Source organism: Cyprinus carpio, chromosome A17 (genome assembly GCF_018340385.1).
Source record: "Cyprinus carpio isolate SPL01 chromosome A17, ASM1834038v1, whole genome shotgun sequence".
Taxonomy (NCBI): Eukaryota; Metazoa; Chordata; class Actinopteri; order Cypriniformes; family Cyprinidae; genus Cyprinus; species Cyprinus carpio.
Window position 1 is genome coordinate 20,378,238 of NC_056588.1, and position 27,925 is coordinate 20,406,162.

At 36.9% G+C, this 27,925-nt stretch overlaps 1 pseudogene; it reads left to right on the top strand.

The window, feature by feature from the left end:
* The first annotated feature begins 3,562 nt into the window (after positions 1-3,562).
* On the top strand, positions 3,563-27,163 carry LOC109107652 (annotated as a pseudogene).
* The last annotated feature ends 762 nt before the right edge of the window (positions 27,164-27,925 follow it).

The following is a 27,925-nucleotide window of genomic DNA, read 5'->3' on the forward strand; positions in this document are numbered from 1 at the left end:
GTATGAATGAAATTGTGATGTATAACATGAGAAATTTTGATTACAGGGAGATTCACACGCTTTGAAATGCGGTAGACCTGGCCTCACCGCGTGTGTATCTATTTCTATTCCAAATGAGAGTGTGAAAGCAGAGAAAATTCAGCTGCTGAAGTGTGAGGGGTCTGCACCTACAGATAGAGGACTTCCAACATGACAACGAAAACAGACGACCGCTAGTGATACGCAGGAAGTGCCAGCTAACAATTTCAAAATGTTGTGATGCACTGAACATTTCATATTGCATCAGAGAGCACAGATTATAGGATTTTACAGTATTTAGGCAAGTATTGCATCAGGCAGAATTGCTTAGATTTATACAACAGGGCAGAAACATTTGGGATTAGTGGGCGAAAGGACTTTTTGGCCATTAATCTCTGAACTGCAGTTTAAATACAATTGTTTTTGTTTGTAGATTTCAAGATTTTGTAGAGTCAACCTTAAAGCATCACCCCCCCCCCCCCCCAAATAAACTCACTTATTTTTATGTATATCCTCTGTATTGACTCTGTAATGAGCTGGATTACCACAGTTATGGAAAAATAATTTTAGGCATGGAAAAGGAATAACATTTAATGTCATGGTGGATATACACTACCACTTAAAGTTTAAAGATGGTAGGTTTTTTTTTTTATTTTAAATAAGTCCCTTATGCTCACCAAGGCTGAATTTACTTGATCAAAAATGCAGTAATAATGTGAAATATTATTACAATTAAATTAAATCTCATTTAATCTATTTTAAAATGCAGTTTATTCCTGTGATGGTAAAGCTGAATTTTTAGCATCAGTACTCCAGTCTTCAGTGTCAGAAATAATTCTAATATGTTGATTTGGTGCTTAAGAAACATGTTGAAAACAGTCGTAGTTGTGCTGCTTGTTATCTTTGTGGATTTCAGATTTCTGGTTTTCACATTTGTTTATAAATTAATTAATACATTATTTCATTGATAGAAAGTTCAAAAGAACAGTATTTATTTGAAATAGAAATATTTTGTAACTTTATAAATGTCTTTACTGTCACTTTGATCAATTTAATGTATTGTTGCTTAATAAAGTATGAATTTATTAAAAAAATCTTTACTGACATCAAACTTTTAAATCGTAGTGTACATTTAAACACATTTATCTAAATATAATTAATTATTTTATATATATATATAATATAAATTTATTACATTTATATATTAAAAACTGGTGGGTCATAAACCAAAAAGTCAACATTCAGTTAAAAATGTATTTTGGTGTTTTAGCACCAATACATCTGTGACTTTGTTGAAGCCATGTCCAAATTAGACAGTTGTCTAATTTGTTAATAAATAACCATTAATTAATAAATTAACACATTTCATTGTTTACATTGAAGACACATTTCATTGAGACAGTATCTGGCCATATTTAATCAGCTTGCTTGTTTGGAGTAAACTTTACTCAGAAACCAACGATAACACCAGTTTGTCTGTAAAGGGTTTTAATGGAGACATATAATAAGTATAATATGTAAAACTATTAATTCAGGTTACAGGTGCATCTCAATAAATTAGAATGTCGTGGAAAAGTTCACTTGTTTCAGTAATTCAACTCAAATTGTGAAACTTGTGTATTAAATAAATTCAGTGCACACAGACTGAAGTAGTTTAAGTCTTTGGTTCTTTTAATTGTGATGATTTTGGCTCACATTTAACAAAAACCCACCATCTCAACAAATTAGAATACTTCATAAGACCAATAAAAAAAAAAAAAAACATTTTTAGTGAATTGTTGGCCTTCTGGAAATTATGTTCATTTATTCATTTACTGTACAGGTTCTCAATACTTGGTAGGGGCTCCTTTTGCTTTAATTACTGCCTCAATACGGCGTGGCATAGAGGTGATCAGTTTGTAGCACTGCTGAGGTGGTATGGAAGCCCAGATTTATTTGACAGGGTCCTTCAGCTCATCTGCATTTTTGGTCTCTTTTTTCTCATTTTCCTCTTGACAATACCCCACAGATTCTCTATGGGGTTCAGGTCTGGTGAGTTTGCTGGCCAGTCAAGCCGACCAACACCATGGCCATTTAACCAACTTTTGGTGCTTTTGGCAGTGTGGGCAGGTGCCAAATCCTGCTGGAAAATGAAATCAGCATCTTCAAAAAGCTGGTCAGCAGAAGGAAGCATGAAGTGCTCCAAAATTTCTTGGTAAACGGGTGCAGTGACTTTGGTTTTCAAAAAAAACAAAATGGACCAACACCAGCAGATGACATTGCACCCCAAATCATCACAGACTGTTGAAAACTTAACTCTGGACTTCATGCAACTTGGGCTATGAGCTTCTCCGCCCTTCCTCCAGACTCTAGGACCTTGCTTTCCAAATGAAATACAAAACTTGCTCTCATCTGAAAAGAGGACTTTGGACCACTGGGCAACAGTCCAGTTTTTCTTCTCAGCCCAGGTAAGACGCCTCTGACGTTGTCTGTGGTTCAGGAGTGGCTTAACAAGAGGAATACAACAACTGTAGCCGAATTCCTGTACGTCTGTGTGTGGTGGCTCTTTATGCCTTGACCGCAGCCTCAGTCCATTCTTTGTGAAGTTTACTCAAATTCTTGAATTGATTTTGTTTGACAATCCTCATAAGGCTGCGGTTCTCTCGGTTGGTTGTGCATCTTTTTCTTCCAAACTTTTTCCTTCCACTCAACTTTCTGTTAACATGCTTGGATACAGCACTCTGTGAACAGTCAGCTTCTTTGGCAATGAATGTTTGTGGCTTACCCTCAAAGTGAAGGGTGTCAATGATTGTCTTCTGGACAACTGTCAGATCAGCAGTCTTCCCCATGATTGTGTAGCCCAGTAAACCAAACTGAGAGACCATTTTGAAGGCTCAGAAAACCTTTGCAGGTGTTTTGAGTTGATTAGCTGATTAGCATGTCACCATATTCTAATTTGTTGAGATAGTGAATAGGTGGGTTTTTGTTAAATGTGAGCCAAAATCATCACAATTAAAAGAACCAAAGACTTAAATTATTTGTTTATGTGTGCATTGAATGTATTTAATACACGAGTTTGACAATTTAAGTTGAATTACTGAAATAAATGAACTTTTCCACGACATTCTAATTTATTGAGATGCACCTGTACATACAAACAGAAATACACTGAACAAACTCTGTCCAGTAATCATGAACACCTGAAAAAGTTATGAAAATCGATTGGTCAAAAAGTGTGGGGACCCTGAATTACTGATTTATAAAGTGGTTATGGTTTACAGGCCTAGATATGTGTGAATAATGTCATAAGAGGAAACACTAAGGTTCTTAAGATCACAGTCATTGTTAGAGTTTTAGAGGGAGCTTTTTGTATGTGTGTGGCTTGGCATAGAGGGACTCACAGGCGTTTATGCTCGTGTACAGCATACCGCGACAGATGGGGCTCTGCGCATGCACCTAGAGTATAGGAAGAGTGAATAGATTAGCCTGTGTATGTGTGCGTCTGTCTGCTTGGGGATCAGGGGAGCTGTGTGCGATGGAAGAGAATGAGCGTGTCGCTTAGGAAATGTCACACTGGGAAGATTTTGCAGGTTTTGATCCCAGCAAATTAATGCAAAACCCAGTGCAAGTATTTGATTTGGGAAAACTTTCAGGAGCGGACTTGTCTCTTAATAATAATTATTGGGTTTACATTATTTCCCTCTCTGTTTTTCTACAACAGGAGAGCTGATCTCTGCTGCTTGTGAGCTGGGGGTAAGCATTAGCTGCATTGTTTAATCAATCCACTCATTAACTCTTATAAGCATTAAGGAATTTTAATTAAGTATGGGGGGGGGGAGAAAAATGATTAATTTACTTTTCAGGCCACAGGTTTTTTATCCTCTCTTTTCTATGCACTTCTTTTTTGACTAAGTTAGGAATAGAGAATGCTATAATTTGCAACCCTGTTCTTCAAATCCAATTAGACTGAATGGTTAGGCGATGGCTTTTGTAAGCTTTGCCTTATGTACGGTATAAGGCTTATTATACTCAACCCCTCTCTTTTTGTGCATGCGCGTGTGTAAGCCTCAAAGAATGAACTAAATCGGGTTAACAGTTATAATAAGTTTTATTATTTAATAAAGTTTATTACGCTGCCACGATCCTTTTAGGGAGGCTGTGGCTGTGTCACTATGCCAGTAATCCCTCCCTCTGTCCGTGTGGCCTGCCTGTCTGCGGCTCTCCCCAGGGTCGGAGGGCTCTCTCCGGGCCACAGGCCGCCGGCCCTCCCTTCCTGCTCCCTTGAGCCATGGATCTTTTCTCCTTTCAACTTCTCGTCGCAGGACTGCCCCCTACCACGTGTTCCGCCTTTTTTGCCGTGCCACACGCGCTTCCAGACCCGGCAACGCCTCTGCGTGTCTTTCCATGCTGTCAGCCTCGCATGGCACCAGTGCAGGCATTTCAGCCACACACGTCACACGTCGTTTGCGCAGTCACACGCACCTTGCTGGCACTTCCAAGCGTGCCCTTTGTGCCCCTGCCATCTGCTTACCATACTGTCTCTCTCTTTTTTGTGTTCTGTGTCTGTTCCCCCCTTCCAAGCCTCCCTGTTCTTCTCTGCCTTGACCTCTCTTGCTTGTCTTCAAGCTGTCTGTTCGTTCTGTATTATAGACGTTTAACAGTGTTGGGGAAGCTACTTTGCAACTGATTCTACTCATAATTTAAAATCGCTCAATTACAGTCAAGCTGCCCTTTTGTGACCCTGGACCACAAAACCAGTCATAAGGGCCAAATTTTTGAAAGTGTGCAACATCTGAAAGCTATATAAATAAGCTTTCCATTAAAGTATGGTTTGTTATAGTAGGACAATATTTGGCCAAGATACGTCTATTTGAAAATCTGGAATCTGAAGGTGCAAAAAAATCTAAATATTGAGAAAATGCCTTTAAAGTTGTCCAAATTAAATTCTTAGCAATGCATATTACTAATCAAAATTTAAGTTTTGTTATATTTACAGTTGAAAATTCACAAATACCTTCATGGAGCATGATCTTTACTTAATATCCTAATGATTTTTGGCATAAAAGAAAAATCAATAATTTTGAGCCATACAATATATATATGGTCCAAATATACTACAAGCTAAGTGGCTAGCAATACTAGTTGACCAAGTTCCCAGTAGTTCCATCTCTAACTTTAAAGACCCCCAAATATAACAGTCCCTTCTAAAATTTATTTTCTTTCCTGCAATTTCAAGTTTATATCTTGCAATTTTTCATTGACAACTCACCATTTTTTTCTCAGACTGTGATAATTTCGAGTTTGTCTTGCAGTTCAGATTTTATTATTATTTTTTTTTTTTTAGAAATTCTGAGTTTACATCTTGCAAATCTGACTTTTTTCCTCTTAAGTCTTGGTTTATATCTCTTTTAAGGGATGCATATTTTGAGGGCGAAATTACAAAATGCAAAATGTTTTTGTACATTCAATTTCCTATTCATAATAAATGTAGGAAAGAAAATACAATGGAGATCAAAATTAGAGAACAACCTTCAATTTCCTAAATTTCAAGGTCACTGTTTAGTCCCATTTCAGGAGAACCCCGGTGGCAAAGCGACTGATTTGGCCCACTGCTCTGCTCATTTTGATTGATTTATTTTCTTATTTATTATTACCTAACATAATTACACACTAGGCACCCTTTAAAAGATATATAAACTCAAATTTGTGAAATGTAAACTCATAATTCTGAGAAAAATAGTCAGAATTTCAAGACATAGAGTCAGGACTGTGAGAAATAAACTCTGAATTGTGAGAAAAGTGTCCAAATTGCAAGATATATATTTTTTTCCCTCTATACTGAAATTTTTGCAGACCTCCCAGAACCCCATTGCAGCCCCCTAAGGGGGCCACAGAGCCTAATATGCAAACCCCTGAACTAGACGATAGATCTAGTTTCTCCTGGGTTTACTTTTTTATTTGTCAATAATATATATATTTATGAAAGCTTTAAGTTACTTTTAGTTAGTTACTTCCTAACACTGACTTATCATAGTTCACCAAACCTAACTGACATGGACTTCAGCTTAATGAAATTGTTTAGAGGGGATCAGTTGACTGGGACTGTTTCTCCTACTTTGATCTTGAACTCACACTAGCTTTTAGACATCCACTTGTCCACCGAGTCTCCAATCCATCCCTCAAACAACCTCTTCCCGAAAAACGTTTCCTTGCTCTTCGCTGTAGTGTGCAGTGTTTCTCAGCCTGCTGTGCCTGTGTGTGTTATCAGGCCAGTAGGAGTGAGACAGCCTTTAATAGCTCTAGTCCTTATCGCTCCTTAGGGGACTTAGTTCCTAATTGCTGGGAAGGCAAGAAGACAGTAGATCAGGCTTTGCGCGAGGGGGAGGACAGTGTTATGCTTTAACCCGCAAAAGTAAGGTCTGCCTTTGAAAGCTGAACTGTATGCTGATGGGTGGTGGGAGAAGAGGGGGATTACTAGATTTTGTTGCTGTTATCAGAATATTCTGCGAGTGAGTTTACATCTGTGTTTTCCCCTAGGTGGCCCATGCTCCAGGATATCCGCTCTTCACCATGTTGTCCTCTCTTATGCTTTCGCTGCTGCCTCTCAGCTCTCCGGCACACAGCGTCAATGTCCTGTGTGCTGTCTTTGGGGCCGGGGCTAGTGGAGCCCTCTGCTTCACTGTCTGCAGGTAGGCCACTCTCAGACTATTAGACCAAAGTTTTAGTTAATCAGTAGCTAACTATGTATGAGAAGCGGAACTCTTTTTTCATGCTCTACTACACATACTCTAAGAACGTGTGATGCTCAGGGAGAAGCGGAACTGTTTTTTCAGAAGTTCCATGATATATTTTGCTGATAATGTGCACTGTAAATTGTAAAGCATTCAAGGCTTACTTTATTTTCATATTCATGTAATATGTATATACACACACACACACACACACACACACACACACACACACACACACACATGTAATATGTATATCACACACAAAAAACACATAAAAAAAAAAACACACAAACACTCAAGTTTGGGGTCAGTAAGATTTTTAAATGTTTTCAATGGTCATCAAGACTGGATTTATTTTAGCAAAAATATAGTAAAAATAGTAATTAATTTTAATAGTAATAGGGTGAAATATTGTTATAATGTAAAATAAATGTTTTAATATATTTCATTTATTTCTGTGATGGCACAGGTGAATTTCAGTGTCATGATCCTTCAGAAATCATTCTTATATGCTGATATTTTCTAATAAAGAATATGCTTAATAATTTTTGTCGGAATTATATATATATATATATATTTTTTTTTTTTCTTCAAAATTCCAAAATAACAGCATTTATTTCAATTAGAATATGATATATTATTTTATATAATATAAATATTATATAATCACACACACACACACACACACACACACACACCACACACACACAGAGCCACTCCACACACACCTGGGGGTAGAGCCGCAGACAGGCAGGCCACTTCACGGAAAGATCAATAGAAATTTGAATATAGAAGAAATATGAAAAAATAACTTTGCCGTCCTAGAAAACTGATCTAACAGGTAGTAGCTGCTGCATGTATTTTAATATCTACACGTGACTCTTGCAAACACATGCCCTCACTCAGCTGAGTTTGTGAGCCAAGCTGACCAGAGATTTGGCTGCAGTTACATGTCCAATGCAACCTCTGCTCTTAAGCCTTAAAGGATTTAGATCCAATTTTGGATTACAGCAACCAAAAAAGTCATTTCCTTTGGCCCCCGCAACCCATCCTCCTCCTGTGGCTGATGGCAGTGAGTATTTTGTTGCATATGCACACACACACAAACCCTCTTAGCTCTTAAGTTTCAGTATATAATCTATGTTTTCAATTGAAAACATAAGTGTAATAGGTTTTGATGGTTATCTGTCCGGGTTTAGCCTGGGGTTTGGCCTCATGCATGTCTGTTGGGCTCTGAGCAGTAGCTGGCAGGCTTGAGATGCCAGGACTGGAAGGAGGGAGTGTTTTAGGGGTTTCAGAGCTTCCGGCACAGTCTGGGACTCCCTTCTGGGTTGGCATTGGGGTCCTTAGGTACTTCGCCCGTGCCCAGTGGTAATACTGAGGTGGCGTGCCACTCCCGGTAGGAACACTACCGGACAGGCCTGTCCCCAGGCTGCTACCCTGGCACCCAACTCCACTCTGAGACTGACCATTTTCTGCCCTACACATTCTCTGCCATCTTTGAGGAATTTCAGTGCATTACGGTTTGAATGCCTTGCTTGTTAGACATATTACATATTGTGCAATAAGTGGATCAATGACATGACACTTTTGCATATATGCAATGACTGGAATGCATACATTTATTCTATGAAAATTTTTATTATAATTTTTTTTTTAATGAATTTATTTTTGTGGTGCATAAAAATAAAAATGTCTAGATATCAAAATGAATAAAAATGCTTCAATGAAAGGGATAGTTCACCCAAAAATTAACATTTTGTCATAATTTACCCTTACGTCATATTATTTTTGTTTCTTCGAAAAGCAGTCATTTTGAATAATGTTGGTAAGCAAACAGTTGCTGGTAGCCATTGACTTCCATTAAAATGAAATATTCTGGAAGTCAATGGTTACCAGTAACTGTGAGAAGAAAGAAACTCATACAGGTTGTAAATGATGATAGAACTTTCATTTTTTACATTTTCATTCAACTGTCTCTCTTAAGTAGTTTGACAAATATTGAATTATTATTTCTTACAAAAGAAATATATTTTATCCAATAGATTTTTGTTGCAGAAAATAAAATATAATATAGAATAATATCATAGACAGAACACATGCAGACCCTCTTGATTCTATGTCAATGTTAACAAGACTCTCAAAACATCAGTATCTTGACCTTTTTATGACAAGGGAAGGTTAGTTCAAGTAGTAAAATGTCATGTGGTGTGACTCCCCTAAAATTATATTTATTATATTTATTAAATATAATAGTTTTTTTTTTTAACCTTTAAACACTTACATTTTATTATTATTATAGTTATAACCACTGAGAATCATTTAATGACACCATGTATTCCAAATGTAAGTAAAATATGCCATTACATTTTACTTGACTGTTACATTGCATTACGATTTTAAAGTCATTAAATATGAATTTTTCAAAACCATATGAACCCAACATGTGAACAAGAGTACTGTACATTTTAAAGAACTTGGCACATGTGTCTTAAACTAGATTTTTAAAAGATGTTTCTCTTTCTTCAGTGTTGACACTTTTATACAAAATAAATAGATGAAACAGTCTAAAACACTTTGTTAAATTTAGAGAATTCACTATAAAGCTGTCCATTAGATATTCTCATTGTGAAAACTCTTTGATGTTCCAAGTTAAATTAGGTAGACAGATTGTTATACAATGTGTCTTGCTTCCCAGATGTAGCACTTCATTTTCCTTTGATTTGTCAATTACGGATTTTTTTTAAACATCATGGTTTGAGTGTCACACTACTTGCCTTTATCTACTCTACTACATCTGAGTAAGCCTTTGAGGATAGCTGGCATCAGTAATAATCATAATCGTTGACTGAATTACAAGCTGGGAATCATTATTTTGAACTTGAGCTTTTGGTTCGTAGCATTAAAGGTGTCTTTGTGAACTCTAAAAAACAAAAATGATGACCAACAGTTGTTGATTATTTTAGTTTTAGTTTACATGCTTACATGTTAGCCTACAAGAACAGCAGAGAAGCTATCATAGATTTTAACTTAAGCCAGTAAATAGCCACCTATAGCAATCATCCAGAATACCCTGGCATCCACATAATAAGACCACTCAGAAACTGCAAAGTGATGTGGTCCTTAAAAATTCCCACCATTGTTCCGTACACTCAAATACTGCCTTTTAAGAACACATTGTGACTGCTTAACACAATGATTACCTTGCATTTTCTGTCAGTTCATGATGTCGATTACGTAATAGAAGTGGCCGTGGGGTCGGTGAAGGTGACTCCACCCATCCTTCTCAGTCCTGGGTCCACCACACCTGTGAGGGTGCACACCAGCCAAGAGCAGACGGGTCCAGTTCTGCATGCACCAGCTCATATCACAGCTGACCGGGCTCCAGTGCCCACCTGTCCTGGTGCCTTTGTGTCCATATAAGGCACTTTACCATATGGTCATGACTGTGCTTTCTTTACTGGACCCTCCACTTGCTCTTAGTCACCCTGTGGCTCTCTACGGTGAGCTGTGTTTATTAACAAGACAATTGCTTCATGAGAGCAGTACCCTTGTTAGAATGTGATAGCCTAAGCAAATGTGAGCATTTAAAGGGACAGTTCAACCAAAAAATGAAAATTCTGATATTATTTACTCACCCTCATGTCATTCCAAACCTTTAAGATTTTATTTGCAGAACACACAAACAATATCTTGAAGATCTTTGGTCTATCAAACCATTTAGGTGACCATTGACTTCCATTGTGTGGATAAAAAAAAAAAAAAAAACATTTCTCTGAATATCTTCTTTTAAGTTCCACAGAAGCAGAAAGTCATACAGGTTTGTAACGACATGAGGGTGATTAAATAATAGTAGAATTTTCATTTTTGAGTTAACTGTTTTTGAAAAGTCCTATTCAAGCCGTTTTGTTCTGTTGCCGCATTGATACTTCTACAACGTAGGTTTGTCTGTGTATTTGTTTATGTTAAAGACTAAAAAAAAAAACGCTGTCGTTTCCCACGTCCCTTGGCTGCCCCCTCTTGCATACCTCTGTTGTCAGGTAAATCACCGACCCAGAAAAAACAGCTCCTGGCAGCTTAAGCATATGCTTTATTAGCCAGTCTAATCTCTAAAACGCTCTGGTTTGCAGCCATTCGTTTTTGGTAAATATATCTTCTCTTTAGCAATGACACCCACCCTTTGTTTTTCATGCCAAGAACCTTTGTATCTTGAAAAAAAAAAGAATATTCTACATTAAATGCAACTTAAACCCTATTGGCAGCAGCTCCTGATATCAAAACGAAGAAAAATGCTTCATATTACTAGCATATCGACTGTTTATTAGTACTTATATAGCACATATTAATGCCTTATTCTGCACAATCATATTCTAGATTATTAAATAAAATGCATATCTGCTGAATGATATACACAGTTTCTTTTTGTCTATTATATCCACATAATGTGTGTCAGTGGGGGATTAAGATGGAATTGGGTGAAATTGTTGTGCCATTGGCTGTATTGTTTGAGGTGAACTGGAGTTATTAGTTGTTAACATGCACTGTCCTGTGGCGAGGCACGTCTCAACCCAGCAGAATCCATAGGTATAGGTATAGGTATAATGTCCATAGGTATAATACATGCACACAGTCTACCAGAGATTGTATGACAGTAATTCTTTGCACAGCTTCAACTAGATTTCAGTTTTTTGTGTTTCATTGTTTGTATCATCAACTACATTTTAATAATAAATTACTGCTTATAAATTTTATTCTTTATACTATGTATAAAGTGTAGAAAGAATCACACACTATTCTCAATTATTTTCTCTGTTTTAATAAGACCTCATCATAAACGTAAGGCCGCCTAGATAAGTGTAGCTCAGCTGGGCCATACTTAAGGCTTATGTTTCTTAATTATTGTTTGGGGCGTCTGTCATTAAGTGAAGCCATGTTGTGGAGACGCTGTGTTTCATTGTGAAATCGAAACTACTTCCAAAGGAGAGGACATAAGCTCAGAATCAGTGTGTTAAGCTGTATGTTTTTACATTGTTTGGGGCACACTGTTCCAGAACAGTTCAACCCAAATATTCAGATGTGTGCAACACATGGAAGAGGACTGCTTCCTGTGAGAGTAGCCTACCGGTGACTGTTTCTTTAAAGTGGGGCAGTTCCAACTTTGCAAGGACAGTCTGGCGCTTCTGACTCACAGTCTGTAAGTACGTTTTCATATGTAAAGGATTTGCCACTGATGATTCAAATGAAAGTTTTGAACAGTGTAGAGTAGAGCTTGTTGTTTGACGTTTTTTCGATCACAAATGCAGACATGGTTTTATGTTTATGTGGTGCGATACGCAAGGCAACGCAACGCTTAAAAACACAGTTTAAGTCATTATAATCAGTAATTATGTCCCCACTGGATGCAACAAATGCCTTGTTTGTAATGGCCTTTACTGGTTTTGTCTCATTGCGCCGTTGGACAGCATCACAGTATGGTAAGAGGCATAACATTTCCGTCACATGCTTGAGGCATTCAGCCAATCAAAACGCACTGGATAGCTGGCCAATCAGAGCACACCTCACTTTTCAGACCGATGAGCTTTTGTAAAAAGCAATGCGTTTCAGAAGGCGGGGCATAAAGGAGCAAAAATAATGTACAGTATGTGGAAAATAATGTGTTTTTTTAACCTTAAACCACATAAACCCATTTCATTACACCAAATACACTAAATAATTTTCTTTTTAGCAACATTATATGACCCCTTTAAAGGCCTATAAGTTATCATTAAAAATCTGTTCTTCTATGGAGAATGGGAACAGTAATTTTACTTCTGTAACACGACTCCTGGATACTTCATTCATCCCTAATAATTCAGAAATTTGGATAATTCTAAATTATTTCCAAATAATTGTAATCATTCTAATTATGCTAATTTCTGATAATAATAAAATAATTTAAATACTTTTGTGAAATTTTAATGAAATTATTTTCTGATGAATAAATCAAATGTATCACAGTTAATTGCATATATCAATATATCAATTGTTAATGAAGATATTTTAAACACACTTTAGACAATAAGTACATTTTTACCCCCCATTTTTTTAAAATAAATAAATAAACATATTTTATTATTGAACATGCTTTACCAAGGTGCCTTCATGCCTAAATTCATTCACACTTTATTTTAAGGTGTTATTATTACAGTGTATTTATACAAAAGTACCGAGTAATATTAACAACATGCATTTACTATAGGTTTAGATTTAAGGTTTGTTTCTTGTAATTATAATTTATATAAAAGAAAGAAGTTAGATAAGCATTCATTTTCTATGCAATGATGTAGTCAAGTATGTTTGCACAGTTGCAGTGTTTATTTTGGAGTCACCACTCTGTTCTGAACTGAAGTACTACAGAGACACTAACACAGCAGCATCCTGCACAGCAGACATGATAACGGCAAACAAGCCTCTGATGCTGTACGCAAGTGTCACTCTCTCACCTTATCAGTGAAGAGAGAGAGCGAAGGAGACCCAGGTGGTCCTACATGTTCTGGAATGAAGGATGTGTCAAGCAGACAGACACTCCTAAAGAGGTCCGTGTCAAGCCCCCTCAGAGGAATAAAGACAGGAGGAGGACAGCGAGGGACTGTCAGGTCGCCCCATTGAAGCGATGACAGGGAGGATGTGATATTTCACACCGACGACCCCTACCACCGGATAGCACCCCTGCTCTAACCCAGCCTTGGCCCCCCAACTGCTGACGTGTGCTGGGAGTTAATTGGCACGCAGTGGGAGCAGAATCGCGGGTGCGGGGGGTCCGCACCTTCACCGAGCCTCATCTTCCTCAGCCCCATCCTCGAGTAGTAAAGAGGACTAGCGAGAAGCCGATATCACCAAGAATCCCCCGCCTGCTTTTGACAAGCTATTAGTCTGACTGCGCACAAACACGCAGCCTCGTCTCATACAAGACAGGAAAAGAAAAGAGAGGAAAGGCAAGTAGTGTGCAAAAAAGCAGTAGAAGAGAAAAGAGAAGTAGTCAGCAAGCGCGAGTTCCTCACACACCATCCTTCCTCCTTTCTTCCATCCGTATCCTTCTCTCCGCTCCCCTTTTTCCTGACTTACTTTGCTTTCCCTGCGAAAGCTCCATTGTTCCCCTTCCCCTAAGTCTCATCAGCCTCTTTTGTGGCCGACTATCACAGCGGCAGGCAGAGGCGCGCTGGAAACGTCTAAATGGTATCATGGCTGGTGATTAAGCGAGCGAGCTTCTGCAGTGCCGCCGCTGCTTATGAGTGAGGTCTGATAAGGCGAGGGCCCTGCTCTCTACTCAATTTCAGATACCGTTAATGGAATCTGTCTTGTGCGATTGTAATGTGAGAGCGCCTAATTTGCCATGGAGCTTGAAGCTGTCAGCGGCGAGGGATTGCGGGGTCAGGAGGGAGCTGGCAGCCGCTTGGCCCGCGGCGTGTATCTGTGCCGCTGAATAGAGCAGCTCTCCGCCTGTCACTTAGCTGATAGGCTGATGAGGACTCTAAGCCACTCGGCACAATGAGGAGAGGGCCATACTGCCTCGCTTCCCCCCTCTTCCACCCCCCTTTAATTGTCAAGCCCGCTAAAATTTTTCCAAGCCAGTGTGCTGGAGACCGGGCTGAGTTTTTTTTTCTCTGCAGCTCTCTCTCTTTTGCGTCTTCCCAACTTTTTTTATTCTCCTTGCTTTCCTCCATTTCTGTCTTCTCTGGTCTCCAACAGACAAAGCTGACCTCACTCGTTCATCTTTTTGTCCAGCGTTTCCTTTTACCTCGCCCCAGCCATGTGTCCTATCTTATTCTTCCCAGCTGGAGTCCAAGTCTAAGTCAAGTCTCAAGTCTTTTGTCATAAGTCAAAGTCAAGTCTCAAATTATATATCCATTGCAGGTGAAAATGTACATGCAGAGATTTTCCCCCAATTGTGAATTCATGAGTTAATGAGTAACCAGGATTTGTTTTACATCCAGATAAGATTTGTGAGCCCATGTTTACCATTTGTGACCTAGGTCCATAAAACCAGTCATAAGGGTAAGGATTTTTGATGTTTAGATTTATATAGCTTTCCATTGATTTATGGTTTGTTAGGATAGGACAATAATTGATAGAGATACAACTAAAAAAATCTGGAATCTGAGGGTGCAAAAAAATCTAAATATTGAGAAAATCACCTTTAAAGTTGACTAAATGAAGTTCTTAGCAATGCATATTACTAGTTTTGATATATTTACCAGTAGGGAATTTACAACATATCTTAATGGAACATGATCTTTATTTAATATCCTAATGATTTTTGGCATAAAAGAAAAATGGATCATTTTGACCCATACAGTGTATTGTTGGCTATTGATACAAATATTTTGTATTGCATTTTTTCTAGCATGCTTTATGTGGTTAAATGTCTACATATAAGCAATTTAGGGGCACTGTATTTATGTTGATATTGTTTTTTATAAACAAAACAGATAAAACTTTATTTTACAGTGCCCTTGTTACGTTACTTGTACTTACTATAGTAATAACAGTAAGTTATTCATAATAACAAGCAGCTAACCCTAAACCTAAGCCTAACCTAAATTTATAGTAAGTAATGTTGATAATTATTACCAAATTTATTTAGCCCTTTTCACAATTGTTTCACACATTGTTTCAAACCAGTGTTATAGAAAATTATGACGTTAATGTTTACAGTATCTTAATGCCTTTCAGTCGCTTTAAGCAGATTACTACATTTTGTAATGATACAAGCAATCAAGCAGTTGAGATATGCTATATAATTGCTTTACATGAGTGTACTGTTTGAACATGGATGAAGTTGGACATACTTGTATATCTAACTTTATATGAAGAGCTTTATATTTACTGGTTCCTGATCATCTGAATAGTACCAGTGATTTTGGACTCTGTACTGACACTTATTGGTGTGGTTGCATTTGTCATTATTAACTGAACTCATGATGCCAGATCTCACAACATAACACCATCACTGTTAATTCTTGATTTATTATTTTCAAGCATTTTTGAATGATTACAATACCATGTACCTACTGTACTAATTGAATAGATTTTCAATCAGAATATTTCAAATGATTTCAATTGTTGATTTGCTGCTTCATATGTAGATTTTATTTTACATACCTCCAGATTATGTTGTAGCACACACTAGAGTTTATGTTATGTCAGAAAACATTGGAAAAGCTGTATTTATAGTACATCACTGTTGTCTCCTCTGTGCTCAGGGTGGTGGGGCCTGGTCCAGGGGCCGTCCTGGCAGGAGGTGTTTTTGAGGTGTCCAAGCTGGTATGGCAGTGGTCAGTCGTGGCTGAAGTCTTTTCTCTTAACAACTTGTTTGTGGGCATCCTTTTCTCCCTCTCAGCCTGTTTCCACTGTGCAGAGAGTGTTCATCATAAGAAGAAGGTACTATAGTCCAAACCATTTATGGATGCAAAATCACTGTTGGTTTGAAACAGATACCTCTTGGTTGTAAGATGCATATTTATATAAATATTTGGCTTTTCTCAGTTTGCTCTATGGGGGGCGCTCTTCTGTGGGCTGAGCCTGTGTAACCAGCACACACTGGTCTTGTATGTTGTCATCATAATTCCCTGGGCCCTCCTGCACCTGAACACTCATAATGTAAGTATTGATAATCACTCAGCTGTCCCTCAGTTTTGTCAACATTTTTAAAAAAATGTAGCAGTCTTGTAAAATATACTGGAGGTTAAATACCTCTCAAAGAGCATATTCAGTGATTATGAACTCCACATCATGTAAAAAACATACAACATTACAGAGATTAGTATTCATATCCTGGTGATTTCTTAAGGTTTTTACGCACTGGTACTTACAGTTGAAAGCAGTGAAAAGCAGTAGAGGAAATTGTTTCCAGATGATTGTGGTTTCGTCCAAGTCTTATGTCAATATTTTATTATTATGTTTTGGTATGTAAGGATCTATCAATAACAAGTTACATGCATCCCCCGCAGGGTTTGTCCCTCTTTGGTCTGGTGTCTTTGGGGATGTGTTTCCTCGCTGGTTTTGTGCCCTACATCTACCTGCCAATTTCCTCCTACCTCAACAGAGCTCGCTGGAGCTGGGGAGACCAGACATCTCTCCACGGCCTCCTCACACACCTGCTGCGAGCTGAATACGGCACCTTCAGCCTGGTACCAACAGATTCATTAGTGTTTATAATAATAATAATAATAAAAATGTTTTCAAAAATTAAATGTGTGTACTAGCATATGAAGTTATTTCCATGCTGTGTTATTTTCTGAAACTAATGCACTGCTTATGTATTTCTTTGGCTTTAGGCAAAAAAACAGATGAAAACTTGAACCTCCTAAAAATGTTACGGTTAGTATAAGAAAATTGCAAAACAAATTAACTTTCCAGTTGTTTATGATTTGATGAATGAATCCAGATTGTAAATTCCAGAAGGAAAAGTAGGAATTATGTAGTGGGCAAAAACTCAGTTCAGTAAAAAAATAATTTAAAACAAGAAAATAAAAGCAGTTGCAATTTAGCATGCAAATACTACAGTGATATAATTGCTTTCATTTATGAATCCAGATTTTAATTTCCAGAAGGAAGTATGTGTATGAGAATTATGTAGTGAGCAAAAACAAACAAACAAACAAAAAAAAAAACATAACAACATGTTGCAATTTAGTATGCAAATACTACAGTGATACAGTTGTTACCATTTAGATTTAGAATGGCAAATATTCTATTCTATCTATTAGGGTTGCACAATTTTGAAAAAATCATAATTGTTAATTATGTCCCTTGATATTGTAACTGGAATTGTGATTTGATACTAAAATGATAAAATTTTATGTGAAAATTATAATTTGTGCAAGACTGCTGCACACAGTATTCTCTAGCACTTAGTTTTACAGTCGTGTTCTGCAGGTCATTGCAATAACTAGATACTAAGCCTGTACATATTACCAGTCCTTTTTTGAGTAAGTTCACTGTAAATGCATGTATTATTGTAAAAGAAGTTGCAAATGTTTTATTTTTTGTCTTATTCTTGTCTAAGTGTTTTTTCACTTATATTAAGTGGTGCTTTAATGATGACTAATGACTTTGTTAATACCCTTTTTATGTTAGTTCTTGTACTGTAGATCCGCCTTCCCTCCAAAACTACAAACCTGCTAGGAATAGCAAATCTGGTGTGTTGCACTGGCTTAGAAATGATCAGTGACGTTCACAGTGTCTTTGATGACACTGGTGTTACACATCATGCGAGACTCGGGTCTTCTCCTCAGCCCACCCGCATCAAACGTTTGGGTGCCCCCAGAGAGAGAGCTTATTTTATGTCCCGCTAGTACCAATCAGCTGTTTCCCATCACCCCCCACAGCTGCCACATAGTGTGATGGACAGGTGAGAGCCAGAGAAGTGAACACAACAAGCATGTCACAGCATAAACCTGCCATACGGAGCTCAAACACTCTCTCTCTCTCACACACTCGCTTTCAAACAGCACTTAAATAAGCTGTCAGAGAAAGATGGGTATTAAGGCACAGGCAGGGCACTATCTCTTACAGCAGGGAAAATTGGCCATTGACTGGGTTTGGGAGACAGATAGAAGGGAAGACTATCACAAAACTGCACTTCATGTATAAAAAGAAAATAAAAAAACATTCAGACACTCACAGCACTTTTAGTTTGAGTCTCTGTCCACCACACATAGTGGATGTATTGATAAGTGTGTCTCTTGTGTGTCAGGGCTCAGTGGAATCACTGTGTGAATGATCTGTCTATCCCAGTACTAGCGCTGATGCTTCTAGGCATTTTGCTCTCTTCATGGAACAGGTAAGACATAGCTGGATGTGATCCACTGAAGTGAAGGAAAACCACACAATCTAAAAGTTTGAAGGAGTTTAAAGCGTGTAGGTTTTCTTCCATCACAGTTTTATCTGCAGAGGCTTCTGTAAATGTAAACACTGTTTGTGTCACTCTGATTTTTTTTCTATCAAATATGTCAGCTTCTGGCTCAACTACTGGTTCTTCTGAAACCTGTTTGGAATTATCTTTTTTGCCATTTACATTCATTTCCATTTTGCAATTTCATTTGGTGCTGCTAGTGGCACAGATGTTGAACACTTTTTTTAGACTACCATTAAAAAGTTTGGGGTTGGCACGATTTTTTAAAGTCTCTTCTAACCAAAGCTAGTGATAAAAAAATACAACAAAAGTTTAAAATATTAAAAATCATTATCAATGTACAAAAAAAAAAAAAAAAACCCAACAAAAAAAGAAGGAACAGATTTTTAAATATATATTTTTTTAGCATTTTATTTTTTATAAATTGTTCTTTTTTTTGTAATTTTTGTAATAATTTTTAATAATTTTATAAACATTTATAAATGTATTTACTGTCACTTATGATCAATTTAATGCTAATTTAAGAGTTTTAATTTCTTTCAAAAAAAAAAAAAATTCTGGACTACTAAATCTGATTGGAGAGGTGGTGTTGAAAGCTTAAAGCTTGACATATTGCTGATATTATATACTATTATATTATATATAGTACATAGAAATTACATTTGCATAAAACATTATCGGCAGAGCAAAAAGCAACAAATTAGCTAACCATATTGCATTTGAAATGTTCATTACAAGATTTTTGCTAGATAATAACTTCATATTGTATTTCAAATGTAATTTCATTGTATTCAAAGGCAATATTTTTAACTAATGGCAACTTTTTTAATTAATGGCATAAATGTGACCCCCAGACTGCGCTGTGTTTTTGTCTGGTTGATTGTGACCATGGTGAGCATCTACTCTGTGTTCTTTGCCTGGAGAGCAAACCTGAACATCGAGAATCCTCTTCTGTTGGGAGTGTTGAGAAATACTGTTCTAACAGTTTCTTATATGATGCAAGATATTTAAAATTGCCTTCAGTGAATATATCACATGTGTGTATGTAGGTTGAGTGTTTATGGTTGTATTCTGTTGGTGGGGGTGTGTGTGTGGTCTGGGCTGGTCTGGGCCGTGTGTTGGCTGAATGGGCGTCTGGGCTGGGGGACGCTGTGGAACACAGGGGCCTGGATACTCACTGCAGGCCTCATCACACACAGGATCAGCTTAAACCAGGGGTAAACCATTCAGATACAATCACATAGTCTGGGTGCCGGTGGATGATGTTAAACTTTTCAAACATCTTTAATTCACCTTTCAAAATTTAAGGTCACAGAAATCATGAAATATCTTAAATAGCTTTGTAAAAAGACATATTTATGTATTCATACTGATTTATATGCTAACCAATGTTGAAGACAAGAAATATAGCAGATTTCATGTATGAAAGTGTTAAGATGAGGAGGTTTCATTCGCTTTTGTCCTCACTCTAATGTGTCCCTCTATTCTGCATTGATGCTTTAAGTTCTTAAAAAGTGACAATAATAGATTATAAATGTTACAAATACTTGTTTTCCAAATTAAAACTGGACCATGGTTTCTCTCAAAATATTAACTGTTTTCAACATTGATAAAATGTTTCTTTAAGACTAAATCAGCAGATTAGAATGATTTCTGAAGGATCATGTTGCACTGAAGACTGGCGTAATGATGCTGAAAATTCAGCTTTACCATCACAGGAATAAATTGTATTTTTTAACATATTAAATAGAAACTGTTTATTTTAATTTGTAATAATATTTCACAATAGTACTCTTTTTCCTATTGTTTTGGTCAAATTAATGGAGCCTTAGTGAGCATAAGAGCGTTTGCTGTTTGGTCAAAATGATGGTTCCTCTTTACAAAAAGAGAAATGCCGAATATCATTTTTTAGGTCCAATAGTTTTTTTATACTTGTTTAATTGACAACCCTAATTTTGAATGTTCATGTATCACTTCTTATATTGCCTCAATGCTTTAGCAATACAGAATATATATAGCTAATCTTATATATATATATCTTCTATATATCTATTATATATATATATTTATATATCTATATATATATATTATAGTGGGCCCGTGCCTTTTTGTATATTTGTGGTTGATCATACTCCAGACCATGGCAGTCAGAATTCTTCATTTCCTCAATGCTTCAGCACACATCAAAGCTAAAGCTCTCTTGCACTCTTTCTGCAGCTTGAATCTATGCTTGATTTACCCGTCCTGGCCTAGTCATTCAGATTAAAGCCAGATGAGTTCTGTGCTTGTTAGCCGTGTCATGATTAGAGCGCTGAGGTTTGGTACTTCGCTGCCACAAACGGTGCTGCTTTGATCAGTGGTGAGACTGACACTCTTGTCAGCGCTCATCGCACCTGTCCTGAGGCTGATTACACCTCGTCACTGCTCACAGAGAAACAGAGCGACTGACTGCAGGATAGCTGAAACACCAATAATGTCACACATCCTTACACTTTAGTGCAAACTCTTCAAAGTGACATGGATTCACAGCTGATGTGGTTAAAGTATTTGTGAATGAATGTGCAGGTGCATTCACAAACTCAGCTCACAAACTTTTTGTATCACTTTCAGATCACTTTTTACTTGCAAAACTTTCATTATTTTATACTCTCTTTGTAAAGCTTTTACAACAGCCTTATTTCACTAAAGACTTTTAAAAACAGGCATTTTTTGACCTAATCTGGGATTTTGTAAGTGCAATAATTACTGATATATGGTGGTAATTATCATGTCTTAGGCAAGATATCACACAAAATAAAATAATATATATATACATGCATACATACAAAAACTACAGTTACTTATACTGAAACCTTATATTTAACATATGCACATATTTGCTGTCAAAATTAAGCTCACATAAGATATTATATTTAAGATCATATTTTAAGATCATATTTTCATATTTTAAACTTGTCTTAGTGCAATCACAATATAAAAACTAGTTATTATACTTATTATATTGTCTTAACAATATTACATTAATATGGGCAATATTTTGGAGCAATTCATATTTAAATATAATTTTACAATTATTAAGATAATTGTGAAAAAAAAAAAAAATTTTTTACAAGAAAATGTGTAGCTTTATATTATTCCTCTGAAAAGGATCATCATATTTGGAGCAGTTATTTTAATATTATTTGTATGCTATTAAGTTTATACTGATTTTTATTTGAATCAGCTTTTTTATTTGAAGTTTTCATAATTTTAATATTTATTATTATTATTATTTTTTTTTATTTTGGTATGTGCTTTTGCCATTTTCAGTCATATTTTTATATATATTATTATTTAGGTTTATTTTTATTTCAGTTTTAGTTTTCATTTATTTACTGTACTTCAACCTAAACATATTTCTAATTTTTGTTTACTTTCAGCTTTTCGTGTAAAATTTATATTTCCTTTTATTTCAGGTTAATTTCCATTACCAAACTTGTTTTAATAGTTTTAGTTTTAGTTAATGATAATAAGGATGCTAAGGACCCCTATTTTGGGGTACTTAGCTTTAAAAACCTTAAAACCACTGCTGTATATAAATATACAAAACACTGTTGTGGCCCTATTTAACCCCTGACTGCAACTCAAGCAGCACTGCACATATTGTTTACACAGCATGTTTAATGCTAGGTATTTTCAAGGTGTTTTTGTCTGTGTGTGTCGACAGAGAGTGTGATCAGAGCAGAAATGATGTCGTGGACAGGTTTGCCCGTGAGGTTGTGTCGTCATTGCCGGAGGGCATGTTGGTTCTGACTCGTGGTGATCTCCCAGGAAACACGCTGCGCTACCTGCACTACTGCCAGGGTCTCCGGCCAGACCTCAGCCTTGTTGACCAGGAGGTCCGTAATCCAGCCCTGACACATGTCTAATTTATCTCAGCTATAGCCATGCTACTCTGTCACTGTTTTAAATGGCTTGTAAAAACCTGTATTATGTGATGCAGATGATGACATATAGCTGGTATGTGGGAAAACTCCAGAAGCATTTACCTGGAGTCACGTTTCCTGGGCGCTGGTGGGATCCAGTCAACACCGTGGGAAAAGAAAACATTCAGCATTGAGCAGTTTTCTCAAGCACAATATGCAGTAAGATTCACACACTCAGAGTGTTCATATTCATATGCCATCCGTATTTATGCTACAAATGATATTGTAATTTATGTATATTAGACAGAGATGCACTAGAGATAGCAAACCATTACATGTCACCTGTAACCCCTTATACAAAAGAAATGAACCATCTATACTGCCTCCCTCCACCAGACGGCAGTATTTCCTCGGTAAAGCCCCCGGTCTCTGAGAGGGGGGCAATAAGCACTACAGTCTTTTCCCTGGGAAGCAGAACAGAGAGAATAAGAAATAAATACTTGAGAAAAAACAATCAGCAACCTGCTTGTTTTGTTAAGAGAGCCGGTTTCTATATTCCTGCCATGTGTATCCTGTGATTAAAGATCTGCATTGGCTCTAACATAACAGACAGGCTTAGAAGCTTTTACTCAGTTCTACAAAAAATACTCTACTCTAAAGAGTTTTTGTTCCTTCTTGCTGGATTATGCAGAGAATGAAAGTATGAATCTAATAATTTAACTTGGTTTCCTTGGAGAGTTAATATAATATAATATAATTTTATTTTATATAATATAATATAAATTTATTTTACATAACAAGCAATAACATTACATAACATATAAAACATGACAAGCAATGTTACATTATTAAAAATATTTGTTACCTTTATATTGATGTGAATCACAACTTAACTTTCTATTTGAATGTACATTAACTAAAGGCATAATGAATGCTATCAGGAAGTTTTTACCCATTCATTTAAAACTGTAACTATGTCACTATGACTGATGCTTGGTTTTTGCTCTGGGTTTGCCTACAGCAGGCCTGTGTTTGTATGTATTGGCCTAACTGAGGGTGACCCCAGCTGGAAGAGTTTCTCTCGTTGGCCCTGGGGCGTCTGTGAGCAGTTGGTACCTGTCAAAACCCCATTTGACCCTGAAAAATGGGCCCACAAAACACTTGAGCTTTACAACTGGAGCCAGCCACATGACAGGTATCACAATTGTTTGTAGTTTACTTAGGGAGTGATATATTGCCTGGTAGGTCATAATATGTTGTTAATATATGGACTATCATGTTTTCAGCTGAAATGAACACTAGACTAACAGATTTTAGTGATTAGAGGGGCAAATTATTGATAGATAAAACTTATTTTGGCACAGTTCCTTGCATGTTATGACCTCAAAACCCTTTAACAGTAGTACAACTTTTGCGAACAAATACATTTTGATGTTTGCATCTCATAATCTCCAAATCTACGGCATATCTGATGTAGTAAACTTGCTCAGTAGCTCACCTGGTACATTTTGATGCAATGAATCACGAGTCAAGTCACTCCACAAAAAAACACTAGGGTTTAGTGCAAGCGGTGATTGAGCCTTTTAGCCTTTTAACGCCACTGACCGGACGTTTTTAAATTTCTTCACATTAAACACTTTGGAGAAAATTAAACACGGTATTTTGCACTGGACATTTCAGTTTGAAAGTGCTGTTAAACATGCTTCAGTAGCACAGCATCATTTTGCAAAAACTGACCCACAGTCATGTTTTTTTCATGACACTGGGGTGTTTAATAAAACCTACACCATGGGGAGAAAAGAATTACATCAGTTATGTGGACGTGGCACCTGAAAGTGCAGCAAAATGTACCTGGAGCAACATATTTCAGGTTTGTAGAAATGTAAGAAGATTTGATATGAAATTAATCAAAAATTCAATTAGAAAAATTTTGAATGCATTGTTTTTTTTCTCAATGTCAGCTCATCAATGTTGCCTTTGAAGGACAGTATACTGGTATAGCATGTGGCTAGCAATGCTAAGGTAATGGATTCTATTCCAAGTGTCCACACATGCTTAATTAAGCATGTGCCAGATTAAATAAATGGATATGTAAATAAATGTTAGGGATAATATACTACTCAATGCACCTTTAGGTTCATCAGTAGTCTGAGCATCCTTACCAGGTGCACCCCAGCACCATTTTATATCTCGTGCAACCCATTGAAGTGATTTGGTCCTCACCGATATTAAAGTACACTTAATAAACACTGCTCTGACTCCATGCTGTGCAGACGGCCTCCGTTTTCCAGCTTCAAAGTCGTTATTAGTCTGCTGACCCCACCCTAATGACTTTCTAAACTGCGGCATGTCAATATCTGTGTATAAAGTGAAATTAGTTCTAGTCTCCAGCACTGAGGCTCTCTGCAGCCGGCTGGCATTCAGCAAGTTAATCGGGGTTGAATGGTGTGACATTACTCTCCTCTCACTCACTACAAGCGTGTCCATCCCTGCCTGCCAGCCAAATATTAGCGGGGAAGTCACACGCTAAAATATTCCTTTGAAGGAGAGGCCGCACATTTATGAGCGATGTAGTGGAAAGGAAGAAATGCAGAAATATATGGGTCGTTCATCACAGAGAGAGCTTCCAAAGACAGGCGAGGTTGAAGATCAGCTGTTGTTTATGGTTTGAAGATATGCAGAATATGATTCGCTGGATTACTGGCTGGTTTTAAACTTGTATTTCAAGTCCGTACTTAACAAGACTGGTTTGATGCCATCTGAATATACATCAAAAAGAATAATGCTTATAAAATATCATCAACTTGGTTATTTTAAGAAAGTACACAGTTAGGAAAGTAAGATTAACTACACTTTTTTATGTTTATTCCACACTGTCAGCTTCCATCCTGGCTCCTGGGAGAGAGTTGCCAATGAGGAGATGTGGCAGGCCAGGTAATACTCAGGTTACAGCTCTTATCACTGTATCTTTGCCAAACCTCCATATATAGCTACAAATGTATACTTAGGTGCTTTTATTCCATCGCTTTTTAGGATGAAGACAGCTTTTTTCCTGTTTGACCTGGCTGAGAACATGGAGAACATGGTCTCTATGAGCTTTCTTACAATGTGAGTGGGAAATTACATCATATATGTGACCCTGGACCACAAAACCAGTCTTAAGTGTCAATTTCAAAATTAAGAAAGCTTTCCATTGATATATGGTTTGTTAGGATCGGACAATATTTGGCCGAGATTATTTGAATATCTCGAATCTGAGGGTGCAAAAAAATCTAAATATTGAGAAAATTGCCTTTAAAGTTGTCCAAATGAAGTCCTTAGCAATGCATATTACTAATCAAAAATGAAGTATTGATATATTTACGGTAGGTAAATATGCAACTTAAGACAGGTTTTGTGCTCCAGGATCACATATTACATATATTCCTTTTTTTTTTGGAATTGCAGTGCTTGCAATGCAGCTTTCAATAAATATTTAAATTGTATTATACATTTATTATTAACAGTTTTTGTAATTAATTGTTTAAACATACTCTTTGTTTAGATAAGCTCAGTCTTAGGTGTGCCGTTTTAAGAAATTTAAGTTTGAAGATTGAAAATCTCTCATTGGCATACTATTACAGAATGTTTGCTATCCAAAATTCAACCGACAGCAATTTACATGGTGAATTTTTCATGTTTTTAACAACAAAAAACAAGACGCAGAGTGAGCGTCATGGAAGCGGCAAAGTGGCTCTAATGCAAAATTATACACAGAATCAAAGCCTAAAACCAAAGCTTACCTAAAACCTTTAACACTTTCTTTTGCTACCTTGCAAGCACTGCAAATCTAGTTTGTCAGCATGATGTGTCAAGTAAATTATTTTTATACTAATTGCTGTTCTTTAAAACATCACATTTGATGTTTTCTATATTTTATGTTAAATGTTGAGTTTTACAAACCTTTCAAGTCTCTTTTAAAAGACATTAAATGTTGTAATTTCAAGTCTATAACTCTGCCTTTTATTATACAAATTTTTAAAACTCTGTGGTCTTCTTTTATCGACAGCTGTATTGTCATATTGTGGATGCCCAGGCAGACTACCCAGCAAACTGGGATAAGAACCTGGCTCTTGCTGCAGAAGGTCTGCTGCGATTAGGGGGCAGAGGTCATGGTCTGGATTCCCTCCTGAGTCGCAGCATCCGCCACTTCAGTCGCTACCTTCAGAGAGAACCCACCGATCCCCAGAGCAAAGCCATCCGCTCCATCATTACACATCTCAGGAAAGAGCGGGACAAACTCAGAGACAGACAGAAGGGTTGAGACAGGAAGTGACATGAATTGTCTGAAACAACACAGAGAGTCTTCAGGTATAAATAGCACAGGAAGGTAAGAGGGAAGATAGTAAATATAAAGAGAGCTTTAAATACAGAATTTAAAGACAGTGCAGGTTTATCTGAAGACTGTAACTGACGTTAAATCTGTAATTTACCAACACACCGATTCTTCTAAAAGTAAAATTGACTCAAAATGTTAAAATGGACCAATGTCACAAAATGAGTTTTATACAGGGATATTGTAGGATACAAGCTATTGATCCATAACTTCATCATTGTAACCTCATTCATTTAGTTGACAGACATTATTTCATTTAACAAGATGATATATTGGTTGATTATAAAAATCAGGGATTAATTAAATTTCCTCAACATGCTTAAGTCAAACATCTAAGACACAGTGAAAGGTAAAGGGACACAATCTTTTGAACTGAATCTGAAGTGGAGCTGTAATAGAATTTGCTGCGTTTGTGTGTGTGTTGTTTCTTTTGTAATAAAATTTTCACACTTTCAATATGTTAATATCCATTGAGTTGATGATCAAAGTTATCCAGAACCACTCATTCCACCTCTTCCCACCTCTCTCTCTTCTTCTCTCTTTCTGGAATAATTATCCTTTTTTTTGCCCCCCGCTGTCATGCATCTCTCTCTCACTTTAGTTTAGGATCACAAAGGTCTCAGATTGAGATTGAGGGGGTGAGGGGTAAATTTGGGCACAACCATGAGAGATTAAGAATGACCCATTAATCTGGGACAGATTTGAAAATACTGCGTTCTTTTCTCTGTTTCCCTTTTTTTTTGCTTTGTCTAGCCCTTAAAACAGCTTTGAATTCTCTTTAATACAGAGGAGACAAGAACCCTAGGGAGTCTTCCAACTATTGTTTGATTTTAAACGATTCTAAAATTATAAATTCTGATTGAAGTTTTGTTCATATAAACAATTTTGATAATGTGTTTTGTGGTCACTGGATGATCAATGTAAAATGTGTGTCCTAAGAGCCGCTACAATCAGCTGGTTTTTGTATACATGAAGCATGGTTTCATCCTGAGTTCAGGATGTCAGCTGCACCTTATCACAA